Source organism: Heterocephalus glaber, unplaced genomic scaffold, assembly GCF_053883595.1.
Source record: "Heterocephalus glaber isolate CG9 unplaced genomic scaffold, H.glaber_assembly_v1.0 deba00001555, whole genome shotgun sequence".
In the NCBI taxonomy this organism is placed as follows: domain Eukaryota; kingdom Metazoa; phylum Chordata; class Mammalia; order Rodentia; family Bathyergidae; genus Heterocephalus; species Heterocephalus glaber.
This window is the reverse complement of record NW_028258346.1, coordinates 516,281-542,083: the sequence shown is the minus strand read 5'-3', so window position 1 is coordinate 542,083 and position 25,803 is coordinate 516,281. Positions and strand designations below refer to the sequence as shown.

At 37.0% G+C, this 25,803-nt stretch overlaps 1 protein-coding gene and 1 pseudogene across 3 annotated transcripts in view; one reads left to right on the top strand and one right to left on the bottom strand.

The window, feature by feature from the left end:
• Window positions 1–25,803, top strand: part of Triqk (triple QxxK/R motif containing) — a 74,931-nt gene that overhangs the window by 9,717 nt on the left and 39,411 nt on the right. The window lies entirely within an intron of this gene.
• LOC147824056 (syncytin-1-like) lies at window positions 10,138–16,640 on the bottom strand (annotated as a pseudogene). Its single transcript, XR_015442804.1, has 2 exons — window positions 16,205–16,640; window positions 10,138–12,779 (listed from the first exon to the last, which is right to left on the bottom strand). The product of XR_015442804.1 is annotated as a syncytin-1-like (transcript).

The following is a 25,803-nucleotide window of genomic DNA, read 5'->3' as shown; positions in this document are numbered from 1 at the left end:
CACAATGCATGTAGTGTATATGTTAGAGAAATTTCAACTTATAGACAGTAAAAAAAATGGCCCTGAAGAGGGAATAAAGAAGGATTGACAAAGTGTTTACCTGAGAAAGTTGCTTTCTTAGCCAGACAATTTGGGACTTCCCATACCAGTTAGAGATTAAGTGGCCACTTTGAAAATGGAGACTGCTGTACTATGTAAGCCTTTTTTATTCTGAAGCATTTGATTTTAGAGTAAAAATATTTTTGATTGCCCATTGTATATACATACTGTAAAGCATCTATCTATCCCAACTCTATCTATTCCACTCTAAGCATCACTCTATCCCAACTTCCAACATTTATAAGCAATAAGATAGTATGCATAATTTGGCATCTTGAAAGTTATCCAAAAGTACTTTTATTGAAGCCACTTAGCCAATAATAAAAGATAGCTAAGAGATCCAGCAGTAGGCAAAACTGTATACTTACATGTAATTAAATTGTTACTGGCTTACTATACTCTGAGACCATGCTTATAACCTAATGTTACATGTAATGGAGCTCATTGATTTTTAATGAACATGAGATCAAGGTAAAGGGTTTTTTTATTTTTTGGTTTAAATAGTAACTTATTAAACCCTGATGATGTAGTAATATTAATAACATTTATTGAGTACTTACTATGTCAGAGCACTATTTGAACTACTTTATATGATTTATATTTTATTCAACCATTACAACTCAGCCAAATGAAATAAGTGTTCTTACAGTACCCATTTCTAAAATGGGAAATTTGCTTACTATGGTCAACAGCTAAAAAGTGACAAAACCACAAATGACTTAAAATAGGGAGGAGTTAATTACTCATATTCAAGCTCATATTCTTATTAGAGACAGAGAACTCATAGTAATATTTTAAAACTCAATGCATTCTAAATAAAGCTTATAATAATTGAATATCAAATACGTTTTAGGTTCATATAATTACCTTTTGGGGAATATTTGATAAAAAATGTGTATTTATTATGTGTGAGACATTAGCCTTATTGTTTGAAATTCTTCAGTATACAAAAGAAAGACCTCTTTTCTCTTGGTACTACATTTTAGTGGAGGGAAGTCAGAAAATAAACAGTCTATATTTAATACGGAACAATAATTTTAATATTTTTAAAGCTATACTTGGTAGGTCTAAGGTAGAGTGCAGGGTACCTTGTGCTGTTACACTGATCACTGATAATCTAATTGTTCACATCATTTTGTAGTATCTACAGTGAATCATGAAAAGTATAAAATATTAAGTGCTGTAAATGTTACTTTAAATAATTAATTTGAAATTAAATAATGTTGACCATTATTATGGAGAACTCTTTCCTTTTCTTCCCTCCTTATACACTGAAGATGCAGCATTCCAAAGAAGCAATTAAATATCGTTTGCCATTTGTAAAGGAACTTTACTTTCTATCATTACAGACATAGGTGGTCCATGGCTAAAACAGAATGAAAGAGAATTTGAAAAAGGTCCTATGGTATATTCTTCCAATGAAGAGCATATTTATATGCAGTCTTAGCATCTTGAAAAAATTATAGAAGCTCACTATTAAATATTCAATTTTGTTCTTTTTGTTTGCAATATATGGGTGTGTCTTTATGTGTACAAGAAAAAGAAGGGATAGAATGAATACCAAAATAAGAATGAACTACATTAGTGCTCCCTGGGGTCAATTGTTTTAGGAGCTTTTCAGAGTGCTACCCATGTAACTCAGGGAACTGACTAAACATTTACATGTATTGTTAAAATAGAGGATGCCATTTTTCTCCATCTTGTGTTTTTTCTTTCTCTCTCGCAATCTCAGTAGTACTATACTGACATTCTTTCTAAGCACATCTAATATATCACTCTGCATCCTGTATTTGATAGACCATCTTCGCTTAATTCTTTCTTATGAGAGCTTTTAAAGAGGTAAATGATAGTAGTGATGCGGAACAGTTAAAAATTAAAATGTTCGATCGCAAGGTCATTAACAAACAATGAAAAATAATTAACCAAGAAAGAAGGAAGATTTTAAGATAAAATCCAAACTCAAGTATAAAAAATGCACTGTATTGAGAAAAGTGTCAGCAGGAATTTTGCAGAGGATAGAATCTGAATCTGTATTAAAATTCCAGTCTTTTGGTAACTTTTTTTTCTTTTTTGTATTGGAAGAGATAACACGGAAGTGTTGGGACAGGCTCTAAAAGAGTTTTGGAAAAAGTAGAGGTGACAAAAGTGACACATGTAATTTAAAAATGGACAATAGGTAGTGTGGCACATTAAGGAAAAATATTTCTAATCAGAGATCATGATTATGGCTAATTATGTGAAAAAGTTGGAAAACATTTTTCTTTTATTAATTGCTTTAGGAAGTTTATTCATGGAATAATAGTTGTTTACTTTCACAAAATCTCATTTTCTCATCGCAGCAAACCAGGACAAATTTAAAGACAGGGGTTCAGAATAATTCATAGACATTTTACTACATTTATTTTTAAATGCTTTATTTGAAAAGGATGTCCTGGTTTATGATTTTCATATTTTTTCTCTTTTAGAAAGAGGCAGATGGTATGAAAACTGGACTCCCTTATTTAAAGGGAATGTTGATATTTATAACCAAGCTTATCTCCAGCAAGATTTGTTTTTTGCAGCTGTTCCAGGTTGGAAAAAAATATTATATTAAAGCTCTGGCTTATTTTTCCTTCCATATTTAGGGGGGAAATCTTCAAAATGTGATGTTTGATTTTAAACATGAATGCAATGTAAACTGTGATTTTTTTCATCTATATGTGAATTTTCTGTTTGTATGCTGTGATGATATTACTCTTGTTTCACTGATCTATTTCCTCGATACATCACACTTGAGAAATAATTTCCTCTTCATTTTCTATATATCATCAAAGTATTCTAGGAAATGTAGTAGGTTTTAGTTAAGAGTTAGCTTATGTTATTAAACAAACCATTTTTTAATTTTCCATTTTAGTATTTTAAGCATTTTTCTTTCTGCTTGAAGTACCTTTTTCACTAGAAAATGTCTTTACAGTTTTATTATTTACTTCAAGATACTGTTTTTCTATTTTATTTTCTATTCTTTGCTTCTGTTTTTTTCCTCTGGATATATTTTAGATTCCTTCTTTCATAATTTATTTGAAAACTAACTATATTTTATACCCTAAGACAGTGGTGGAGAACCTGTGGCCTGTGTGCTACAGAGAGGTGTTCGTTATCATTGAAAGCTCTAAAAGGTTCGCCATCACTACCTTGAGCAATACATGGGAATATCTCTTTGGGAACATATTGACATAAAAGAATGAATATTAATATAATCTTTGTATGTACGTGTATCTCTCTATATACCCACATATATATAATAATCCATAAAAGTGTTCTTGTAATTAACCTATTGTGAATAAATATTTGACTGATGTGGAGATAACAGTGTGCTTGTGGAATAAAACAAATTCTCCTATTTTTGTAGGTATTTATCTTTGTAAATAGGAAATATTATCCAAATTATAGTTATGCTGCACTTTTATATTTTTCCTTTATAATTTTGAAATCAAAATTTTATTTTTAAGGAAAATGTAATAGATTTTAGAAGTACATCAACATTAAAAACTTTTCATATCAAAACCATCACTAAGAAAATTAAAAGGCAAACATTAAATTGGGAAATTGATTTTTACCAAATAATGACATCACATCAAGTTATCCTTAATATACATTGTCAAGAGTTATACTTGAGATTATATTTTAAATCATTACTATTCATTGTTTTCTTTTATCTTTTATTACCAATTCTGACCTATTTTGCCTCCTATCTCTTTAATCTTGATTCTCTTTTTAATCTTAAGACACCAAAATTTGTATTGAAGTTTCTGTTGAAGTTTCTCTTTCAGCAGTTTCATTGCTTACATCTATGAAACCCATCATTGGTAGTAGCCAACAATTTAATTATCTCCAGAGAAATTTCTTGCTTTTTCATTAATAAATCTTTTAAACTTCAATCTTCAGTTCATAAAGTAATCATTTAGTCACAGGATACATAGTACATTTAATACATTTTATCGATTCAGTTTATTCTACATCTTTTACTCTTTATTAATTATAATAATTTCCATAATTAGAAGTATAACATGAAGAACATGGAAACTCTTCATTGGTGTGTCACCATCTTTTTTTTTTTTTCTTTAAGGGATTCTTTACAAATTCTATTCCTTCCTTCTATAAGTGTTTGGTTAATGTGGGTTTGGAAATTTTTAGACGGAACTTTCAAAATTGAGAAAAATTTGATATGAAACATTTAAAACTTCTGCTAGTCTCTTATTCTATATGTTCACTATGTAACAGCAAATGATCCCGCCAAAGGTATAAAACTGTGCAAATAAAAATGTACATGTCTATTCCTGGTTTATTGTTATTGCTGTTTGTTTGTTTCTAGTAGATACATATATATGAGTGAGTGTTTAAGGACCATGTGACAGCACTGTCCGTATTCATTTTGTACTTATTTAACCAGGGCATCCAAAGTATATAACTCTCAAATTCTTTAAAAATAAAAAAGATGAAAAGATATTATTTCAGTCAATATCGTATATATCTAAATGACACAGAAGTTCACTTATGCCTTCAGATAGCAGGAGCTAGGGCATAAATAAAATGCATCCTTATATTACATGACATGGTTGAGGAAGGAGGTGCTGTGTTTATTCAAGTATGTATAGAGTTTCAATGTATAGAAGAAATTGAAATGAAATATATTTAAATACATTAAAATAATTGGATTTTTAATTCAGAAAACATTTATGAATTTCCCATGCTTGTAAGCTTTTCATTACGAATCAGTGATTGTTATTCGATTCATTTATTGAGACTAATAGCAAGCTGCTGACAATCACTAGAAGTATCCTTTTATAGATCGCAATGGTGAGGAAAAATGTTAGGTTTTCTGAAGAAGGATTTGACCAACATTGGCCCTATCCAGCCCTGAAAAATTTCGTTTATAGGCCAAATCCATCTCACTTAGTATTCTTTCTGATTTTCTTGACTTTGACTTCTAGACAAATAGTTAAACTGTTAGTGTAGTTGAGTCAGTCACACTTGGATGATATCCCCATTTACAGTCCGTTGATATGGCACCTTGATCCTGTCTGTGAAACCCTCAGGCCATTCAATATAACATATCACAGAATCTCATCATAGTCACCCATATGGAAGATAAGGAGGCAGTTATACAAGGCTGAAAGTCGTTGGTGGTCATCTCAGAATTCTGCTTATCACATTCAATATCATCAATATGTATCAATATGAGTGTGGAGAAAATTTTTAATTGCATAAGTATTCCAGGATCACTTCACTACTTTTGAAGTTTATCACAGCTCTTTCTTGCTTTACTCATGCAACGTCTTTATATCTACATTTGACTCCATCTTCTTCTAGGCTGCTGCTCTCATAATTGCTTTTTTTGGTACCAGGGATAGAACTCAGATCTTTGTGCTTGTGAGGCAGGCAGCAGAACCACTGACCTAAATCCCTGACCACCATAATTTCTTTTTTATCTGGGTTTAGAACAGGACTGACATTGGGAATGCACATGTTGAGTTTTCTATTCTTAATAAGCTGCTCATAAATTCTTAGAGGGGGAGTTATTCTGGGTCTGCAATGGACATTTGAAACTTTTGAGAAAGCATAGAATGTTACAGTTAATTACAAATAACTGATATATTTAAGAATTGATTTGAAAAAAGAATTGATGGGACAGAAACAGGGTAATGGATTGGCTTATCATAGGGTTTGCGGACAAGAGTGAGGCACAGGTTAAGCTGGGATACAGTGTTAGGAGAGGAAGAGTGAGGAAGAAATGGAAGAAAGGATAAACAGTAGACAAGGAGAAAGATAAGTATAAGTTGGTTACCAAGCTGGCCACAGCTGCATGAGAAAATGCTCCAGATAGGCGACGTAGAACCAGTCAACCAAAATCAACTGTACATAAATAAGCATATTATATCCTTAACAATGAGATATTTTATTATCAATAGAGATGTAATAATATTATAGACATCTGTTTCACTCTCAAGGTTAAGCAACTAAATTATAAATACAATTAAAGACTTCCTCTTCTGACCTTGATGGAGTAACAGGGGGTAGACTTTGCTGTAAACAGCTGACAGTAATAAGTTATACAGAATATATTGAATGTGTGTGAGTATATATGTGTACATACATACATAGCATAGAAATGTGCTTCTTAAGACCCAAGTTATGGGGAACAAACAAAGTGAGCCTCCCACTCTCTAGCTGTCTTCCCAAAGTTAATTTCCTGACTGTGGTTATGAAGAGGAGAAACCCAAACAGACCCAGCAATGCTATTTAATGTAGGTGATGAAGATTGGAGTTTGGGGAAACTGAGAGTTGAATTTTATGGGTCAGAGCTCTAGAGGGAACTTTGAAAGCACTGCCTATCAGAAATAGGTAGGAGTTCCCTTCTAGGGTCATGGATGTGCAGTGTAAAACTCCGTATGTCAGGAAATAGCACGGGGAAGGATGTTTATAATGAGCAATTCTGTGAGCTCATAAGAGTAAGGAGAGATTAGGGCTGTGACTAATTAGAGGGTCATATCCTCATCCATGACATTTAGTTGAGATCTCAGTTTGAATAATGCTTTGGAAATGGGATTAATCTATCCGAGAAGTGATTGCTGAGTCAGACTCAACCTCCAAATATGTAAAGAAAGTGGAGCAAACTTAACTTTTTCCTCCTCCTGAAAATAAAAACCCCAAAAGTTTCAAATGAATAAAACAATATCTAAATTTTTCACAATGTAGCAATTGCAATCTCCATTATCTCATAAAAGTCCGATGCATTACACAGAGCAGAAAAATGTGATTTCTTACCCAAGATAAAAAAAATAGTCAATAGAAATGGACCTATACGTGACATCGGTGCTACTGTTACATAATGTTAATCTCAGCAGAATATATAGTGGTATTCTCTTTTTCATTCCTAACACAGTTTATTCATTTTTTCTTATTATGAGAATTTGATCCATATTTCTGTTTTTCAGTCATTGGCTTTTATCTATGTTGATCATTTCTTTGGAATCATTGTTTTCTATTTTGTTACTGCTTTTTGTTTGACTCTTTGTAATTTGAGGGACTTCGTTGTTCCTTTTCTAATTTTTTCTTTTTAGTTCATTATTTTTCAATCTTATCTTTTTTTTTTTTAAAGTTTAGGGGGACCAGGAGGAGATATGCCTGTAGTGGACTCTTTCAACAATCTCTCTGGTAGACCCATTTTTATTAGTAAGTAAGAAGTTCAGGGGAAGGAGTAATGAACTTTTCATGGAACAGCAGCAGCAGTAGTGAATGCATAACTAGTTAATGGGGAACAGGTCCTTCCTTCTACTTGGATGCCTGTATTCTTTACATTGTCCTCAGCAGATGTTATCCTGCCACGAGAGTGCTGTGATTACAAGCATCCCTATACACAGCCAGAAAGAATGCAGCTTTCTGTGTGCTTTTCTGTTTCCCAAGGTAGATCACATCAGCCTCTGGACCATGGGACACAATCTGGGCCCCAATAATTTCTCACGTAGCCTGGTCTCCAACATTTCTATAATAGTATTTTATGCCATTTTTGCTGTCTTCCGATTTTTCACTAATTCCAATTAGCCATAGATTAGTCTTCTTTGTGTCATCTAGCAGTTATTTGATCCTTTTTTATGTTCTTTTAATTTTAAGGTATCTTTGAATATGTGCTTTCTTTCATCAGTCTTATCTTCTAGTTCTAACACTGTCTTCACACTGGTTACTTCTGCTGCTCATACTTTTGATAGAACTCCTGGATGATTCTTTGCTAAATGGTCCTTCATGTTGTGTAGCTCAGCCAGCTTTTTATTAGTGTCTTCTATATGCTCATTGATCATTTTTTTATTATGTTCAATATCTGTTTAGTTACATCCTCTTTGAGCTTGGTGAGAACCTTATTGACCTTCTTTTGTCTCTTCTCATATCATTTTGTATAATTCAATTGTTTAGTTTTTTATTTCCTCCATTTTGATGCTCCATCAGTCAGCTTTGGGGGAGTTGGTAGTTTTGGGGGCATTTTCTTGCCTTGTCTTATCATGTTTCTATTTTATTTTTTCTTGTATGGAGGTTTGCAGGTCAACTATAGTGGGAAAATGTTGTTGCTAGTCTGGAGGTCTCTTTATTTAATGTCTGCTTTTCAGTGGTTTCCTCTGGGCATAGCTAACTGTAGGCCTTTACCTCTGTTCCAAGATCTGACAACCTTTGTTAGTTTGGGAGGGGAAGGTACAGTGCAACTAGCCAGCACCCAGTTCTTGTGTCAGCAGAGACAGGTCCCCCTTCCTGGGAGCTGCGGTGAGCTTTCCAGACTTCATTCTTTTCCTTGTGTTGTGCTCCATTTCTCCAGCTTCTGTGTAGTTTTAGTTTTCTTATCAGCTTCCTACCAATTCTTGGAGATATACTTCTTTAGTTTTTCTCTCTTTATTAAATTGATATTTTCCAGATATCTTGATTCCAGGATAGTTCTGGAAGTTGAAGGGCATTACACTGGTCTTGGCTAAGCTCTGGTGAAGGTCCCATAGGAGATGACACCATGGTGGTAACACATGTGAGAGGAAGTGGTTATATGGTCAGAGGCTGACAGATTCCAAGCTGGCAGCCTGCACGCCAGGGAACCAGAAACAAGTAGTTGCTCAAAGATTCTGAAAGCCTCAAAACAAGAGGCACCAGTGATCCAGCCCCAAACCGAGGGTTGTGGGACCCTGCAGAGTCACTGGTGCAAGTGAATATTCAAGGGCTGAAGACCCTAGAGTTCTGGGTTCATGGATACCAGCACCTCCTCACCAAGAAAAACTGAGCCTGTGCATTTGTCTTGTCTTTTCTAATTTAAGTATACTTGAAGCATCACTTTAGCTGCATTCTTTTTTTTCTCAACTTTTTATTGACATAAAAATAGCAACATGCATGTAACGTAATAGTGTAGATGGTGAATTTTCACAAAATGAACACTCATGTAAACAAAAACCCAATTATTTTATTTAAGCTTTAATTTCTAAACATTTTACCATTCACATCTTTTAGTCCTTGTAGTCCACAACTTTGATGAAAGTTGGAGTCATTACTCTTGAACAATTTATTTCAAATCTATATTTTTATTTGCTAGCATTCTTTCTTTTTTTTATGAAACTGAATGCTTTTCAAAAGGTGAACTATCACTATCCAGGAGCAGTTTGACATCTTTTTAAATGAAATACCTTATGAAAGGCATTCCCCACTTGATAGAGTAGGTATTTGAGAATAGGAGATGAAAGACACAAAACATGGTACAAGGTAGAATTTCTTGTTTTCTCATTTGAATTTTGGGTCATATCTAAGAAACCCTTTTTGCTATCAATCCATTTTAACAGAAATATTAATTATGCTTTTTATAGTGTACTTTTTTCTCTATTTTCAATAGTAGACTTATATTAGCTATAAGCCAACATTTCTTTCCATTAACTTTTTTGGCATTGTTTTCTTGATTTTGTAAACTCAGTATCCTTTATTGTATTTCTCTGGTAGTATAATTTAGTGGTTTTATAAATGTGTAAATTGCATCATAATTTGTAAATACAACTTTAAATGCCACAGTCTGAAAACTACCAGCTTGAAAAATTCTCCTATTAGTGAAGTGGTAATGATATAATCACATGGGACTTCAGTATAATGAATACATTTAGTGTAACTTCTATACATTTGAATATATATATATATATATATATATAGTTTTTTAATACTTTTGACATCTACTTGCTAAAAAAGCTATTTTAAAATAAGTAATACGGAATTACAAAACTACTAGAAACAAAATAACCATAAAAAGCATTCTGATGGCTGCCTTGGGCTGTTTTGATTCCCCTTGTATATTTAGATTAAGCTATTTCAGTCGACGTATATTTCAGTGGTTTTAAAAAAATGTATGTTTAAAAATTATGTATAACTATGCCTCTTCTAATGTGGAAAATGTGTTTCTGTGTCCCGGCCCGCGGGTAAGTCAACGAAGACCCTAGAGGGGGAGCGAGGATGAGAAGGGACAGGGGACACGAGAGATGGAGACAAGACAGGTTTCTGATCAAGTCTCGTTTATTGCGGAAGCTGCTACAACATATATACCGTAGGGCTAGAGGGGAGGAGCGAGAGGAGGGTACTGGGGCTACTTCCTTGTTGCCGGGTAGATTTGCAGCAGGCCCGGATATGTCCGTAAAAGGCACTCAAGAGTTCTAGCGGGGGTCAAGGCCCCCCACAGGTCCTCCCTTTAAAATTATAATTATAAGAAAGGCGTCAGGAGAGCCAAGCCTGCGGGGGCTGAGCCTGTCTTGGGTCAGAGCAACATACGTGTCTGCACCGTGCACCTTACCCGTCATCGGTTAACCAGAGAATCAATGCTCTGGCACCTGTCTTAGGCGGCACACAAGGGCCTTTTTACAGCATGGCACGCTTGCTCAGTTGCCCGTCATTGGCTTGCCAGCCCTCTCACCAGGTACTCATCCTGATCAGCCATGGCTAACCGATTATAATGGACCTGTATGGGCGCTGTTTTTATTGCCTTGATTTGGGCTTTTAGGAAGGCCACGATTTTGTTATAAAGTATGGGCCCTAAAGAAATGAGCAAGAGTAGACCCAATAGAGGCCCCAACAAAGGGAGGAGATAGGGGAGAAAACCATTGAGGCCAGTCCAAAGGGGATTTTGAATGAGTTCTTGTCGTCTTCTGTTTAAATCTTCTTGAAGTTCGCGAATTTTTCCCTGACAATCCCAGATTTGTTGGCATAGAAACAGCAATGTTTATTTAAGGCTATGCAAATCCCTCCTTGTTCTGTTGTGAGGAGGTCCAGACCCCTTCTATTTTGAAGGACCACCTCAGCCAGGGAATCGATCTGATCTTGTATATCTGTAAGAGTGTTGGAGAGAGCTTGAACATCATTAATCAATTGGTTGGATAATTTGGCATAGGAGTGTAACGCCACCCCAACGCCAGCAGAGCCAGTGGCAAGGGCGCCGGACACCCCTAGCCCCACGAGCAAGGGGACCAGTGAGATGGCCCTTTTATGTCGCCCAGCGATATAGTCAAAGCTGGGCAAGGGCACTGGCTCATCTCCAGGAATAAGGGAGATGCCCGGGAGGACAGTCGCCACCACGCACAGCCCAGTCCAATTAGTGGGGAGGGAGATGAATGCCAAGCTCCCTCCACAGACGAGCACGTGACCCGGGGCAGGGCAAATGGCGGCAGGGCCATTAAGCACTACCGAGCAGAGAAAGAAATTTTGGACTCCAACACATATATCGAAGCTATTGTTGTGGCCCGAATTTAGATAACAAACTGAGGCATTGAACTGTACTGGCTGGACCCTGAAGGGCAGAGAAAAACTGCAATTGTAACTAGAACTGTTGGCATAGTCAGTTTGGTCGACAACTGGCAAGGCGAGGGGCAGGGGTGTGTCAAGAGTCAAGCATAGCCAACAATCCGCAGCAAAGGCGGGGTTGGATGTATTGATCAAATGATAAGTGGCCTCTAGGACACTCAGAGTTTGGGCGTCAGGGTCTGGGCCTCGAGGTTTGGGAAGGACCAGTGGATGATAATTTAGGGAGGGATACATCTCTTGGATGATAGTCTCAAGTAGTTTTTGTACTCGCTCTTCCCTGAGCTGATCTGAAGGCCCACCACCATCAGATATATGGATTGGGGCCTGTGGTGGCCAGGAACAGCAACAGACCATGCAACAGATTCAGGGATGTCATCTCTTTAACCTGTAAGCAAAATTTCATCCTGCGATGTAAACAAGGCTGGGCTGTAGATAAGAGAGTTAGGCTAACCTGATTAAGCTTTTGAAGATAACCAATGTGGACATACTACAATAACATATTCAGAACTTAACCAATATAAACATTTTGTAACAACATATTCAGTGCTTAAATATCAAGGACAACCAATACAATCAATTTATAACATATTTAGATAATATTCATTGTGATATGTCTCCCATAAGATTATATAATATAAAATTTACTAGGGGGTCCCTTTAATGAATTAAGACCAGAATAATCATTTTCTGGGTGGCCACTTCTATATTCATCAAAGGGAGTCCCCATCTTAAGTCATTTTGACAAACAAGAGTCTATATCTTCCTATTTTGTAACTGTCAATTGCAAATTGATTATTGCTTGTAATGCACATTACTTTCACAACATAAATTCCAATGGTACTTTGATCCATTAACAACCTGGAAAGGAAGGCATGTCTTTAATTCAGTCATATTTATCTGTAAATCAATTTAACAATAGGCGAATATCCTATGAAAGGGAAGGAACATATTGAGCTCAACTGTACGAACACAAACAACAGACAATAGACAAACATATAAGACAGTGTATAAAATTAGGGTGCACCCAAATATAACTAACCAAATTGAATTATACTATACTCTTGATGATTATTAGATTGTAATTGTAGGCGCCGTTGTTAACTGGTTAAGATTGGACAATGTCAGGTCATCGGCATCATCAGCACGCCTATCGACTTGTTTTACTAGGCATTCTGGGAGCCACCTGGCTGACTTCATTTCCTTGGAGTAAATACACACTGATCCTCGGCCCCAGATAAGTACAGGATTGGGCCCGTGCCATGAGTGGTCCAGGGGGTCTTTCCACATCACCGAGGCAAATTGTCGTTGCGTCTCTGGTTGCCAGAAACGATTGGCTGCAGATAAACCTTTGGCATCCAAATTTAAGAAGTTAAGAATAAATAGTGCATGTGATATCAGGTTTCTAGGTGACCCCTTGATAGGGTACCATTCCCCTCCTTTTATTTTATCTAATGTAAGTTTGAGTGTGAGGTTGGCTCTTTTTATAATGCCTTGTCCCTGTGGATTATATGGGATTCCCGTTATGTGTGTTATGTCTAATTGTTTGCAAAACTTTGAGAAGCCAGAACTGGCATAGCCTGGACCATTGTCTGTCTTAATTTGTTGTGGACATCTAAGTACTGAGAAGGCAACTAGAAGGTGGGCAATTACATGTTTAGTAGCCTCCCCGGATTGTAGGGTGGCAAATACAAATCCACTATATGTATTAATGTTGACATGTATATATTTAAAATTTCCAAATTTAGGGTAATGTGTGACATCCATATAGTGTATAACATACATTTGGGCCCAAGATTTACGTACGGCCTGAATAGCTGAAGCTACAAAGGACTGGCTCAATGGGCTGTACAATACCTGTAGAGTGTTTACCTAGCCCTTTGCCTGGAATGTACCCATTTTTAAACATCTGTGTAGTGACAATTTTATTAGGGCTAGAAATAATCATCTCCATTTGTGATAATAGGTCTCTCCCCCATAGATTAATGGGTAACCCTGAGATGATATAAGGTTGAATGGTGTCCTGATTACCATCTTGGTCTCTCCAGGTCAGATCTTTGGCACTTTGTTTAGGATTTTGACTCTGACCTATACCCCTGAGATGGGTGAGGGTGTCTTTTAATGGCCATGCCTGAGGCCAATTTTTTCCCTTGATGAGAGTTACATCAGCACCAGTGTCTACCAATCCAGAAAATTGTCTCCCATCCAACCACAAGGTCATGAGAGGCTTCTGGGCTGAAAGCATCTCCGACCAGTAGACATCGGATGAGCCGAATCCCTGGCTGCCTCGGGCGTTGTTAAGAGCCTTATTAGAGGTAGAGAGAAGGGGAAGGAGTAACAATTGAGCAAATCTTCGGCCTGATTGAATGGTGTTAATGACTTTGGGGGAAGAAACCATAACTCTAATCTCTCCGGAATAATCACTATCAATCACCCCCGGGTAGATCAGCAGCCCATCTATAGTGCTGTTGTTTTTGTCTATTACAAGCCCAAAGGTTTCCTTAGGCAGGGGCCCAAAGACCCCTGTTGGAAGGGCCTGTATCCCCATTTCTGGAGTCAATACTGTGTGGGCAGTGGAACTGAGGTCCAGTCCGGCACTTCTCGTTGTTGCTCTGAAGAGGTCTGGAATGGATTGTTGTTTGCTGGAGCAAAATTGAGCGCCCCGTAAATTTGTTTGGGTGTGGGGGCCCGGGGCTGGCCCCCTTTCCCGTTTCCCTGGTCCGGGTTATGGACAAGCGGGAGGGGCCAGCCTTGAGCGTCAGTCATGGACTTGTATTTATTTGTCCAATGTCTCCCTTTATTGCATCGAGGGCAAGGCCCCGGAGGTGTGGCCCTAGGGGCCGACGTCCTAGGGGCCTGACATTCTTTGGCAAAATGACCCGTTGTCTCGCACCGGAAACATTTGTTACCCGGGCGGTGTGACAAAGCGACAAAAACTGTTTGACCGTGTAACCCTGCATGGCGGCAGCCCTGGCAAGTCCCTGTTGGTAGGCAGTCCCAATTTCTGAGCAAAGGCGAATGTAACCTGAGAGATCAGTTTTCTTTTTATAAGGGCGGATGGCGGCCTGGCAAGCAGCATTAGCATTTTTAAAAGCAAGCTGTTTAACAAAATCTGTCCCGGTTTTTGTGTTCCCAAAAATCTGACCCGCTGTTGTGAGCAGGCGGTGAACAAAATCCGCGAAGGGCTCATCAGGCCCCTGTCGGATATTGGTGAGAGAAGTACTCACATCCCCTTTAGAAGGGAGCTTTCTCTAGGCTCTAGTGGCTGCGGTCTGAATCTGGGCATATAACCCCGCATCAAATTGCATCTGTTGATCGTTGGTAGCATAGGCCCCATCCCCTAGAAGCATATCAAGTATCCAACCATTACCCGCCTGAGCATTGTGTCTAGCAGTATCTCGGCAATTTTCAATATATTCAGATTTCCATAATAAATAATCACCTCCTGTAAGGGTGGCGCGGGCCAGAGTCTGCCAATCAATTGGGGTGAGCCAATTTTCTGCCACCGATTCTAGAATAGCCATGGTGTAAGGTGCAGTGGCCCCGTATTGAGCTGCGGCCGTTTTAAGTTCTTTAATAACCTTGAAATCAAAACCACTATGGTGTCTCCACGCCTGTCCCTGTGCGTCAGCAGTCTCAGTTACAGGAAAGACTTCCACAGTTTCAAGTTTTAGGGGTACCCTTGATCCAGATGGCACCCTGGGGGTCGCCCCTCTAATGGGGGGTCGTGGCTTAAGGGTGTCTTTTCTACGGACATTTTTATGGGCTTTGCCTGTTCTTAAGCCTTCAAGCTGGGTAATAAGGTCTTGATGTTCCTTTTCTAACCTTATCTGTTTTTTTAGAAATTCTATTTTGTCCCAGAGTTCCTTTTGGGGATCAACAACAGGGCATGTCAAAGCGGGCGCAATGGGAGTGTTGGGTTCTGGAAGATAAGGAGGCGGACATTGAACTACGGGTGGCCAATCAGGATTGCGATATCTGGTTGCCTCCTCCTCAAGATTGGTCCAGTCAGCCTCCCCCGGACCGTTCTGTGGGAAGGGGGGGGTTTCTGAAGTGTCGGAGGGAAGGCTACAAGGCTGGTTCCTCCTTAACAGGCGGGGCGGGGTTAGAGGCAGGGGCTGAAAGAGCGGGGGCGGAAGCTGAGGAGCGCCGAAGCTTTTTTTTTAAAAGGCTTGGAAGCGGCAGAGCCCGCCTGTAAGCCCTCATCAATAACATTTTGTTTTTCCTTGTCTAAGTCATCGTCGCTATCAAAAGACATCAAGTCTTCTCCTTCATCCTTTGAAGGAGTCCCGTCCCGCAGGGGCTCGGGCCTCGGCGCCATCTTGGCGTCCCGCAGGGGCTCGGGCCTCGGCGCCATCTTGGCGTCCCGCAGGGTATTTACAAACTCCTCACTCCGAGGGAGAGTGATCAACCCTTCCTCCGATCGGAGAGCTATCTCCCCGACCTGGATGGCTTGAGCCACCACCGGATCTTTGGTTTTCTGAGAGATAATGTCATTAATAAGATTCCAATAAGAAAATGCAGTGATCGGGACCTTTCCTGGTCCGCAAGTAGCATAATAATCTTTAAGGGCCTCCCCTACTCTTTTCCATCACCTCTCGTCAATGGTACCCTTGGCGGGAAACCAAGGGCAGAGATCTCTAATATAATAAAAAAATTTCAGCAATTGTTTGACTGTAACCTTTACCCCTCGTGCCTATAATGTCTCCTTGAGACCTTGCACGAACAATTCGTGCTGACTAATGCCCTGTCCCATAATCGCTGCTCAACTTACCGAGGTGCGAAAAAGACGGCAGGTTTACGTCAATTGCAAGCCTCTCCTGTGTCGAGTGTGCTCTTTGTTCCTCAATCTTAATCTTAGGGCCCCTGAGCAGCGTCCTTCACTGGATCCCCCGTTCTCTGGCCGCACGTTGGGCGCCACTTGTCCCGGCCCGCGGGTAAGTCAACGAAGACCCTAGAGGGGGAGCGAGGATGAGAAGGGACAGGGGACACGAGAGATGGAGACAAGACAGGTTTCTGATCAAGTCTCGTTTATTGCGGAAGCTGCTACAACATATATACCGTAGGGCTAGAGGGGAGGAGCGAGAGGAGGGTACTGGGGCTACTTCCTTGTTGCCGGGTAGATTTGCAGCAGGCCCGGATATGTCCGTAAAAGGCACTCAAGAGTTCTAGCGGGGGTCAAGGCCCCCCACATTTCTGGGATTGGAAATAATTATTCCCAGAATATGTATTCTCTAATATGTATGCTCATGTATACTAGGGTTTTAAAACTGGGAAGGAATTTAGGATTGTTTAACAAAGGAAACTACATGAGTTTGTCAAGGTCATCAGTCTTTTGTGAAAAGGTTTGGCTGAACTAAGGCTTTATGCCTTCTGGTCTAGTATGCTTCCCTAGTATTTTTTACTATGTCAGGGAACAAGCTTTGAGTCTTTTAAACTATGTACCTTACTAGAAATTTGCTTTTCAGCTTATTATTCCTGATGTAGTTAGCCATATAGAGAGATAGTCAAAGAAAGATAAATCTGTATTGCTTTGTGTTTACTCTGCATAAACTTATTTTCCTGGGATATTTCTGTTAAATTTTGAAACCTAATTATTTAAAATAGATAATACACATTGAAATTATTCAAAATTAACAAAAGAATTGCTTGCCTTTAATACAAATCAAGGAAATTCACTGAGTAGTATCTTGTTTCTGTGTTTTACAGTAAAAAAGTGAGAATCATAGATTTTACATCTTAAAGATTAGTCGATACATATATGTGTAATTTCACAAAATATACCTTGAATGTTAGCAATTTGTTATAAACCATCTACTTTTTAATGTGTGAATACATAAATGTGAATAGTATGTGGCTACAGATTGAAATGATATTTGTAGATTTCTGTGTAGAATCCTAACCTTTTGTCTTCAAAGAACTCTGATTTTATTCTATTATCTCCACCTCCCATAGAAAGCTGTATACTTAGGGGAAGCAAATCCCATGACCAGCTTCAAGGGATAGGCAGTATTAATGTGAGAACAGTCTTACTTTCCTTGCTATAGAGTGGAGGATACATATATGTAAGGTTTAAAATAATGGGATCAGCTTCTATGAAATATTCAGTAATTGATATTAACATTATCTTCAACTTGGTCTGTGTCAACCCAGGTTAGCTATTTGGTAGATTTAGTTCAAATGGTCTTTTATCCATTGGTTCATAGATGATTCACAAAGTTTAAAGCAAACAGGTGTTAGGTGTTTTTTTTTTCACTAAATACACACAAAACTTTAAGGATGAAAAACTTACATTGATAACAATGTCTGACAGATTTCTCAATATCAGAGAAGAAAGTTACACATAGAAATGTGGAAAAAGAAAAGCTAGAATGAATTCTGTGATGTTGGATTGGAAGTATCCATTCCATTCCAAATACCTTTATTTTCTTCTACAAATGAACATTAGAAATGAACCTTGACTCAAAATTTCAGTTTCTGCTTAACCATTTTCAAGTAAAGGGAACTGAGGCCCCTGAAAAAGTGGCAGACTCCAAGGTAGGAGTAGGGAAATCACAGGATAAACTATGAATATTTTAAGTGTCAGAAAATAAGAAGGTGTTTAAGAAATGATCACACAAACCACCTTGAAAGACATTCCATGCCAAATTCAGGACAATGCAAACATCAAAATAAAGAAATTGCATAAATGAGTTCTAACTTATTGCATAAAACAGTAATCTATGAATACACACTGCTACAAACAAATGAATAAACAAATGGGGAGAAAAACTTGCTTTTGTATATATTAGAATACTATCTAATAAATGTAGTAGGAATGATGAAATTTGAAAATCATCATTTGGAAACTGTTAAAGTTTAATGAACTCAACCAAAAAATATCAATAAATGATAAACTAGTTGTTGCAAATTTTATGAAGAACAAAATACAAAATTTATATAGTTTCAAGACTAATTGTAAATACTTATTGATTACAAATGGGCAGACACTAAATTCACAATGAAGAAATTAGGCAGATATCACCTTATTAAGGGATCAAGGTTAGTACCACTCATTAAGGGCAACATGCAATAAAAAGAACACTATTGTTGTGTTATTCCTATGATATATTTGTGTTTTTTCTGTGAGATTAAACAAACAAAAAAACAGCAAGGGAGAAATAGGAAAAATAAGTAGCTTTTCGAGAATTGAGAAATTTAGGTTGGTTATGCTTGGTTACAATGATGTAGGTATGAGTGAAGAGAGTCAGTGCTGGGGAGAAAGGTACTTGGTATGTATTTGAAAGAATGAGACACCCAAGAAGTCATAGTATATGGAGTAGTTGAACTATGGGGAACATCATACATCAGAGTTTCATAGGCAGAAAGGAAGAGTTCCTTTGATAGAGGCTGAGAAAAAATGGAGATGTAGGAAGACAATCAGGAGAGTCAAGTCCTAAAAACCTACAGCTGAAAGTTTTAGGACTCTGCATATATACCATGCAGTACCGTGTCTCAGAATGATTTTGTATATATGGACAGTTCTCTTAGTACCACAATCTTTGCTTGTTGTATTCTTATAGCTGATTTGGGTATAGTTTAAAATAGTGATCTATTTCCTGAAACATAAGTATTCTAAAAGAAGATTTGTCATTCTTGTATTCCAGTGTCTTATGGATAATAAAGCTATTTGAGGTACAGTGTATTATGAATTTTTCTTCTGTGCTCATAGTTGAGGCAAAGGTATATCCCAGTTGTCCTGGAATTGTCCTGTTTTGCACTTGTCTTGGTATGATGGGAACCCCGCCCCCCCTTCACTCACAAAAGTCTCCTACTTTGGATGGTAAATTATATGGTCCTCTTACTCTAGATCTTATTAACACGTTTATCTGAAGCTAGGAACTCATAGATAGGCGTGTAAGTCAGGTCTTGTTAGCTTTTATCCCATTTCTTTACAGTCCTTCTAAATCAGCTTTCCAATAATCCAGGCCTCTGTTTCCTATATTTTACACAAAATAGAAGCTCCATGAGATGATAATGCATGTACATTGAAAAATTGGACAAATAGAATTGGAACATGGCATTTTCAAGCTTTTCAGTAGATTTCCCAAACCTAATAGCTTATTGTAAAACTACCATATTTGGGGACGTGTTCATTGTTTCAGTGTAAATGCACATCTATTAAGAAAAGTAAAAATGTTAACTTTATTTGAATTAGCCAAAGTTGGGTAGAGATAGTGAGTTTCATAGATTCAGAATATATTAGAATATTTCATCTAAACACAAACATATTTTTTTATAAGTTTTCTTTTATTACTTTAGCAGATTACCATAAATTTAGTGATTTAAAAATATCCCGCAAATATATAATCTCACAGTTCTGGAATTTAGAAATCTAAAGTGAGTTTCACTGTGTTAAAATCAAAATGTTGGCATCCTTCTGGAAGTTCTAGAGCAAAATGTGTTTCCCTGCCTCTTCCAGCTTCTAGAAGCCACTTACATGCCTTGGCTCATGCCCCTTTCTCCATTTCCTAGGCCAGCAACACAGCGTCTTCCAGTCTCTATGACTTTTCAGCAGCCTCTTCTACATTTAAGGATTTGTAATTACTTAGAGCCAACTGAGATAATCCAGGATAATCTTCTTATTTGAGAGTTAACTGGATTAGAAAACTTAGTTTATCTGCAGCCTGAATTTCCCCTTGTCATATACAATTACATGATCACAGGTTCTGGAGTCTATGATATGGACATTTTTGGGAATCATTATTCTTACAATAGCTGACTAACAGGTATTGTATTTTAAAATAACAAGAGCAAGGAAGATGAAAACAGGACACAGCTAAAATCTCACTTTTTTGGGCATCTTTTGATAGTAGCCTTCACAATTTGTATGGGATGAATTTTATTACATAGCTTAAGGAGGAAAGGAGAGCTAGATTAGGAAAGAATTAGCAAAACACATACTTTGAAATGTGACATATTATTTTGAAATTCCTCATCAAATTCCTTGATCATTTGTGCTAAATGGAGAAAAAGAAGTATTTTTGACTAATAAATATTTGTTTCAGAGAAGTTTATTGAAAAATTTTAATCATAATAATACAGTAATGTTCTACTGGAATCCAAGAAAAGGGAAATCTTAATAAAATGAATATGTCTATTTATGCAGGAATTATAGAGATAAAAGCAGATGCTGTCTGAGATGTTGATGTTTAGAACTTACTGTTTTTCTTCATCCTTTAGTTACTAGTTTTGACACCAGATGGATGAAGTAAAGATTTTATTAGTTATATAGTAAATGAATCAATGATGGCATTCATATAACTCTTGTAAAATAGCATAGTTTAAAGGGATTACACACATTGAAAATTCAAGTATTGTGACCTTTGCCTAAAACTCCAAATGTCTCATGAGGACAAACAGTCTGAAGGTGCATCAATTAACAGTTTGGGTGGATATGAAACTTCCCTTTCTCAACCTCAGAAATGTTGAAGCTAACTATACTCTTGCTTTTTCTCATTCCTCTTAACTTATTAAGCTCTCGTGCACAGTGCCCAACTGCCTGCATTATTACAGCATCTTATAGAATCACTTGGTAATAGTAAAAGTTTAATTATTTGGTGCCATATTATTGTAAGCTTTAAAAACATTTTTGCAAGAACAGTTTACATAAAATAACTTTTATTGATAGCATAATGTAATTCTGTGATTAATGAGTTTTTAGTTTGATAACTACAGGTTTATATTAGGTATCTCTGACCAATTCTAGCTTAACTAACCTACATACATCCTTTTACAAATATAATACAAGGAATTACCTGAGAGTATGTCCTGTTTTGCTGAAGTAAAATCTTGGTGAATTGTAATAATAATTTTCCTGTTTGGGAATTTCTCTCCCTTATGTAGATAGACATTGTCTCCCTTATGTAGATAGACATTGTCTCCCTTATGTAGCCTTTCAGATCTGAAGTCCCTGCCTCTTTTATATTTGTTCACAGTTCAGAATTTTAAAAAATAATTCCAGAGGACCCAGCTAATGCAGCACCCCCTCCCCCAGTGAGGAGTGTTGATGGTACACGCAAGGCAGCTTTTGGTCTATTCTGGGCAGTATAAATTTAATGTGTTGTTTTCAAGTATGTCATGTGTCCAGATGCCACAACAATCTGTGCATTAAAATGGCATTAAAATAAAAGTAAGTAAAATATTTATGGGGTTTTTTTTGGTGGGGGCCGAAGGATTTATAATACAATTATGTTCGGACCAGCTAATTCTATTAGGTTTCAAAAAAGCAAGTGCATTGTTTTCTTTTGGCATCTATAAATATTTTATCTTGCGGATTTCTAAGACCCCCCACCCTTGCCACCTGCCCTATACCTCCTTCTTGTGTACGACCTATTTCTGTTAACAGTGTTATCATCTCTCTAACCCAGTATTTTGCCAAGTGTGGCCCATGATCACCTGAATTTGAAAACGCTGGCAGGTAATTGGTGCTTACTGAAAATGCTCCCTACTTGTCCCTTCCTTGATCTTACTGACTGTTTCTGAAGAGTGAGGCCTTGTAGTTTGTATTTTAGTTAACTATTTACTCAAGAGGAAAAGCACTATTATCTTTATTTTTTTCTCTACCTCATGCCCTCACCCATCTGTTTCCCAAATCCTGGATAGCCACCCACCAAATATCACATCTTTTTTACTCGCTGTATTGTTTCCTTAGTAGATTATTTTGGGAACTTAGCCAGGTTTTGTTTTTTGTTTTATTTTTCAGTCAGTTAACTGTTTTCAAACTTCCCAGTCTTTCTAATCTTATTTGAATCCTACTACTCAAATCCCAAGCCTGTCAAAAAAAAGATATTAAAACTCAGCTGATCATTAAAAGCTTCAGGAATTTAGTTGTGCCACCCCAACCAGGCCTCAACATCCACTGACCAGCTGATGAACCTCACAGACTCTGCTCAAGCTTTACACCTACTTCCAGCACTTATTTACAAATGCTAGCATGCAGAGTTATCTATAAACTTGTTAAAAAGAAAAGGAATATTTTTCAAACTTGAATAGTCTTAATAATCACCTGGAAAATATCTATAGACTTCAGCTGCTGAGATTTTGATTCAGTAGGATTGTGATGAGACCTAGGAATCTGTATTTTGATGAACATGCCATACAACTCTGTTGCTAGTGATGGATGGCCTCATTTTGACCAATGCTCCCCTAGAGCTTCCAGTCTCCTCTGGTGAATCAACATGCCTAACTAGATATGAGCTCTGAGGCTTTTCTGAGGTGCTGAATTCTGGCTAGGTGACTCTTACCAGTTTGACTGAGATTTCCCCCATTTTACCTAGGCCACAGCTCACTTCTGAGAGACCTGTGCATTCAGTGCAGTTTTGATAAGAAGCTATCAAGACACTACACATTCTTCTTTTCTTTACTCATTTTCCAATATGACCCATTTGACTATATGTCCTCCTATGCATATCTGTGCTCCTTGTTATGCTGGGATTTTCCACAGACCAGTCTTCTGCTGTTCCCTTCCCCGCCTATATTTTTTGATATCTTCTTTGGACTCTATCTATCCCCAAGCACTTCATTGATCATTATTGTTATCTTTTGAGATCAAACCTGATTCATTTTCCTGAAGCCTTCTTAGAGACGCTTTTTTCTTACTTACACATCGCTGTGACACAAGACATTGGTTGTAATCTTTTGTTTCTGTTGCTATTTCCAGATCATTTAGTTTTCTGTGCATAATACAAGCAAGCGAGACAAGCCAAACAAGAAAACCCAACTTCTTTGTGGCTCATTCCATTTGACTGTAATGCCCTCTACTTCTTCTTTTACTAGTTCCATTTTGAATCTTCTTAATTCAGAATCTTTCTTTGTGCCCAAGTCCAAACCCTGCCACCACTTCTATCCCTTCACTTTTCACATGTGTAACATATACATACATCATCCTACTACTTTTGTCACCTTGGGCCAAAACCCATTCCATTTCAATAATGATGATGGTGATGATAATTATATCAATAATCTCAGATTCTCTATTACTAGTTTTTATTCTATAATAAAAGCAGTTCTGATTCTTTGTCTGAATGTTTTATTTTTTCTCAAGTTTGTATAACCTCATCTAAACCTCAAAGTATAAAGATTGATCTACTTTCTGATTAACCCCCTGCTATCTTTAGTTTCTTCTCTAGATTTAGACACCATGGTACAGCCCTTCATTCACTATTGAAACAATCTTGAATGTTTTTGTCTTAGTGGCCTTCTCTTTTGCTCACCCAAGAAAATCTATATAAAATCTGCCTGAACTGAGTTCTTCTGAGCTAGTACTGAGTAGCTGAACAGTCAGAAAGAAATGCTGTACATTATTTGCCATCATGTAGTTCAGTGCTATGATAGATCCATGATTACCAAATCCATTGGTCATAGCATTTTCCAAGACTCTTGTTTTCCTTAGACAGCACTTTATATTCTTCCACAAGCTCAATTCCAATCTCTGATACTCAAATCTCTAAACTTTCTACCCTCTCTTTCATAGTTAGGAAATAATGTTGCCTTCTACTTCATAGTGAAAGCAGAGGTACCAAAAATCTTTCTACTTTTGGCTACCAAACCTCAAACCATATATATATATACATACATATATATATATATATACATATGTATGTATATATATGTATATATATGTATATATATATAGTAACTGGTTTTTCATTTTCCTATTAAAATGACCATCTCAACCAATGCTGAAAAAGCCTTTGACAGAACCAAATATCCTTTCATGATAAAAAAAGACTGAAGAAAATAGGTGTAGAAGTATCTTATCTCAATTGAAGAAAATCTATTTACAACAAACCTACTGTAAACATCCTATTAAATGGAGAAAACTGAAATCTTTTCCTCTAAAATCAGGAACAAGTCATAGATGTCCACTATGAACCACTCCTGTTCAACATAGTACTTGAAATGTTAGCAAGAGCAAATTAGGCCAGAAAAAGTAATAAAAGGGATATGTATAGGAAAAGAAGAAGTAAAATTATCATTGTTTGCAGATGGCATGATCTTCTACATAGAAGACCCAAACAAATTTCACTTAAAGACATTGAGAATTAATATACAAATTCAGTATTTAGCAGGATATAAAATCAAGAGACAAAAATCATAACATTCTTGTATATCAATAATGAACCCACTGAAAAAGAAATTAGGAGAAAAAAATGCTATATAGCATCAAGAAAAAAAATCAAATATTTATGAATTAACCAGAAGAAGTGAAGGACCTCTACATTGAAAACTACAGTACTCTGAAAGGGGAAATCCAAGAGGAAATCATAAATGGAAAGATGGCCCCTATTCCTGGACAGGCAGAACCAATATAGTAAAACAGGCCATACCTCCAAAATTGACATACAGATTTAATGCAATCCCAATCAAAAGTACCAACAGTATCTTCACAAAACTAGAGAAAACAATCATAAAATTAATATAAAACCAAGAGAGACTCAGAATAACAAAGACAATCCTGGATGACAAGAGCAAAGCAAGAAGCATCACAATCCTAGACTTGAAGTTATATTACAAAGCTACAGTGATAAAACAGCATGGTACTGCTACAAAAACAGATGTGAGGATCAATAGAGCAGAATACAGGATGCAGAAACAACTCCAAGCACATTCAACAATATGATCTTTAACAAAGGAACAAAAACATACACTGGAAGAAAGATACCCCCTTTAATAAATGGTATTGGGAAAACTAGCTATCCACAGGCAGAAGACTGAGTCTAGAGCCATGTATCTGACGCTGTAGTAAACTAAAATCAGAATGGATCAAGGAAATAAATGTTAAAACAGAAACACTTGACCTGCTGGAAGAAAAAAATAGGCAAAATTCTTGAAGTCATAGGTGTAGGCAAGGACTTTCTGAAAAGAATACTGGTTGCACAAGAAATAGTACCAAGAATCAATAAGTGGGATTATATCAAATTACAAAGCTTCTGCACAGCAAAAGAAACAACCAACTGGGTGAAAAGACAACATACAGAATGGGAAAATTTTTTTGCCAGCTATTCCTCAGACAAAGGACTAATATCTAGAATATATGAAGAACTCAAAAAAAATCACATGCCCTAAAATAAGACTCAATAAAAAAAGCAAGTGAAATGAACATCTCTGAAAAATGACATAGCTCAGCAAAAGGAGTACAAATAGCCAATAAATACAGGAAGAAATGCTAAAAAATTATGGCCATTAGAGAAATGTTTCTTAATTTAAAAAGAAACAGATTCTATCTTACCCAAGAAATAGCCATCATCAAGAAATCAAATAATAACAAATGCTGGTGAGGCTGTGAGGAAAAAGGAACCCTTCTACATTGTTGGTGGAAATGTAAACTAG